Source organism: Pollicipes pollicipes, unplaced genomic scaffold (assembly GCF_011947565.3).
Source record: "Pollicipes pollicipes isolate AB1234 unplaced genomic scaffold, Ppol_2.1 Scaffold_1600;HRSCAF=1878_pilon_pilon_pilon, whole genome shotgun sequence".
Classification (NCBI taxonomy): Eukaryota; Metazoa; Arthropoda; class Thecostraca; order Pollicipedomorpha; family Pollicipedidae; genus Pollicipes; species Pollicipes pollicipes.
In genome coordinates, this window is record NW_023595962.1 from 19,530,819 (window position 1) to 19,534,333 (window position 3,515).

Consider the following 3,515-nt stretch of genomic DNA (forward strand, 5'->3'; position numbering starts at 1 on the left):
CCTCGCGTATGAGGACGCTCGACTCATCGTCGCTCGAGCTTGCAGCTTGCTTTCCAGGGATCAGATTTTGTTTAACTTGTTTTCTCCTACAAACACCGAAGATGTCTTCGTGCTGAATCCCAAAACAGCCCCTCTCGCGCAGGCTGTGGCCGACACCTGCATCGAATGGCGTGATATTATCTCGTGGGTCGTCACCATGGTTGAACCCGTCGTCATGTGCAAATTTCACGGCAATCCGTGCAGCCGTCTATGCTATGCGTCTGACCAAAGAAATGCGAACAAACAGACAGACGGATGGACAGACAGACAGACAGACAGACGGACAGGCAGACAGACAGACAGACAGACAGACGGACAGACAGACGGACAGACAGACAGACAGACAGACAGACAGACAGACAGACAGACAGACAGACAGACAGACAGACAGACAGACAGACAGACAGACAGACAGACAGACAGACAGACAGACAGACAGACAGACAGACAAACAGATAGACAAACAGACAGACAGACAGACAGACAGACGGGCAGACAGAAAAAACAAACAGACAGACAGATCGAAAAACAAAACAGGCAGACAGGCAGACCGACAGGCAGACAGACAGACAAACAGACAGATCGACAGGCAGACAGACAGGCTTAGGACAGGAAACAAGTGAATGAGAATAACTTAAGCTGGCGATAAAAGAACTGGTGATTATCTGGAGAACAAGTAAACTTATCAATAGCTTCTTTAAAGGAGCGTTTCACATTTGCATGGGACCTTGAACTGAACTAGTCACCTTGAACAACATTCGGCGTAGTTCACAGCACATCCTTAAGGTCTAAACCCTCCAGGTTCTGATTGCTCGCCTGCAAGGGTGTGCACACTATTTTGTGTGGACTATTTCCAGATTACTGAGGTATCCGTTGCGCAATAATAAGAGCATTCAAGTTCGGTGATTTCACTGACCATGCGACGTTCAAGGTAAACAATAATATAATTGTCGAGTCGTTCAAATCTGGACTTCGTGGGCACAATTTTTCAGATGAAACGACCGTCAACTGGCTTTCAACCAATGTTGTGCAGGTTATGCCAGATTCCAACGCGCATTACATTTTGTGCTACATAAAGCAATTGGTTATTACGGAAATAACACCTGTTGTCCAATAACTAGAGAAAAGTGCTATAGCCGGACAAGTAAATGCAGGGAAGTACCTTAAACTCCCGGATAAATATGCAAGACTACCGGAAGTCCCGGATATACCGGAATGTACCGGAATATACAGAAACTCCCGGATAAACATGCAAGACCTCCGTGGGAAAGGGCCAAAATGTGAGCACCTAACGTTATTGGGTTCGGCACACATCGAGCACCGCCGCGGGCCACCACTCGGGAGATTGAAGAATTACGGGTGAGTGTTGTCATGCAAACGGCCCATGACGTGATCAACCAGTTACGCACTGAGAAGAATGCCAACTAAATTGAGACATTGTGTTATAAGAGAAGTCTTTTCCTTTCTTAAGTATGCCAATAGTTATAAGTGAGATCATTTCATCATGTCTCACACTTGCTTCAATCACTTCAAATGCGGAACATACCCTTTGACGTTTTTGCCTGCAGATGCAGCCGTCTATAGACAGCTGCAGATATGTAATGCCGGTCATAATTTTGGAGAGCTGATCTTCAAAATCAACTTTGGTTTAGCCTTACCATTTACTTCATTTTCTTCACTCCAGGAACGCTTGCCTCTAGCTCGCGAACATTCCCTGACAGAGAACTTCAACTCTTGACATCATTTCGCTGCACAGCATGCATGTAAACACGTCTGGAAGATCAAATTGAAAATTAATGGTCAGACAAGAGCATGAACCTGACCTGAGCATGACACGTTGGGTCAGAAAACATACAAAGATTTGCCTTGCACGACCAAAATTGGAGGGAGCAGGAACCGTGTTGGGAAAATGAGGGCGTGTGCCCAAGCCCCCTCCCGCTGCAACGGTCGCATTGCAACGACGTCGGCCACGTGACAGTGCGGGCTCCAATGCTCATTGCTGTTTAAGTTGAGATTAATCCCCGCTGAGTGTTTCCTCAATATCCCTGTTGATGTTGTCCGCGTCAGGTTCAGATGTCAGCAGCTCAGGACGGAGCCAGAGGTGAAGCTCCTCAATGGCTGTTATCAATCATCACCAGGTGTCCCCGGCCGTCAGGAACAGCAGCCTACCCCGACCCGGAACGGCCTCCCGCGATCTCGGGGTCTCTCCCCAGCACCACTCGGAGGCAGCCGTCCCTCTTATCGGCCATCTTGCTGCATCCTGCATCCTCGCGACGCCCCGCTTGTCCGGGGCAGGCTGCATGCGTCAGCCACGAGTGGGCCGGGAGCTCCGTGGGAAGGGGGGACCCCGACCGGGTACCCAGGACGCGTGCACGGGTTAAAACCCGACGGTTGGCCCCCCAAGCGCATGCGGGTCTGCTCCACAGTTAACCATTTTCCTTTATCCCATAGCCCTGAAATGATCATTTCTGGTCGAGAGGGCTCTAATCCACCCCCCCCACCCAAAAAAAAAACAAACCACTCGGAGGACGCGGTGTTGGGAGCGGCTCACCCCACCGGCCTCCTGTGTCCAGTAGGTCCAATGTCAAGGTACTTTGGGAAACGCGACGCTCTAGAAATAAGCTGTGGTAAATCAACAAGTGAACTGGGAATAAACTCGTGTGCATGTTGATACCGACACGTGCGGTGGACCTCAGGAGTGGGACGCTGTGCCCGTCTTGCACAGCGGCTGTGACCGCGGGCTTTCCACGGCATTCGCAGCACAGGCAAACATTTGACAGGGAGCCCGCATCAGAAACATTGTGGGTCGGAGCAGGTTGAATGTTCTCGTCTGCGAAGTCATGCCGTTCGGCCAAACCAACTGACCGCATGAAATGTGATTCAAGAATACCTGCTTAAACGGCGCGTTCCACATTTTAATGTTTTTTAAACATAAATAGCCACATTGAAGATCATTTGGTGGATTTCAGAGCCCTGCCCCTCTTAAGACCTAAACCATTCTAGTTTGTGAGCTTCACGCCCGCGAAGATAAAAATACTATTTTAAGGGGAGTATTTCAAGGTCATCTTCGTATTTATGACGTCATGATATTTGACATCATAGATCTCCAATTATAACAGCCGTCAACTGGCCCTCAATCAATGTTGTGCAGGCACGATGACCTAATTAAACAATGAAGTATCGAGGAGTATATATACTAAACAGAGAAAGTGTGTTGTCTAGAGCAGTATTTTCTACTTAAAAGTGCATCAATAGTTATAGGTGAGCTTGTTTATCATATTTGATGCTTCCTCCAACGATGTGAAACATGGAAACAAGTTTGAAGCATTCCCTTTAATTCGTGCTGCACGAAATGCGAAAGGCGTCGCCGGCTCGCCAGGTCCCATATGATCATCTTCAGAGAGCGCTGAACTGTGGATTTCATGGCGCGGGTGTGTACTGTGTTGACAATATTGACCTACCTATGGTTCGGTGAC